Raw genomic sequence first — 384 nt, 5'->3', positions numbered from 1 at the left:
ACCTCCACACACGCATGTGCAGGCACCGTGCCGCCCACTGCTGAGAACCTCCACACACGCATGTGCAGGCACCGTGCCGCCCGCTGCTGAGAACCGCTGCACACCCGTATGCAGGCACCGCACCACCCACAACTGCCGCCCGCTCCTGAGAACTGCTGCACACACGTGTGCAGGCACCGTGGCACCCGCTGCTGAGAATGCACATGTGTGTGCAGGTACTGCCCACTGCCGAGAACCACCACACACGTGTGTGCAGGTACCGTGCTGCCCACTGCTGAGAACCTCCACACACGCATGTGCAGGCACCGTACCGTCCGCTGCTGAGAACCTCCCCACACACATGTGCAGGCACCATGCCACCCGCTGCTGAGAACCACTGCACAC

The sequence above is a fragment of the Colobus angolensis genome, unplaced genomic scaffold, assembly GCF_000951035.1.
Source record: "Colobus angolensis palliatus isolate OR3802 unplaced genomic scaffold, Cang.pa_1.0 Scaffold53, whole genome shotgun sequence".
Lineage (NCBI taxonomy): Eukaryota > Metazoa > Chordata > Mammalia > Primates > Cercopithecidae > Colobus > Colobus angolensis.
The sequence above is the reverse complement of the archived record's forward strand: the minus strand, read 5'-3'. Positions refer to the sequence as shown.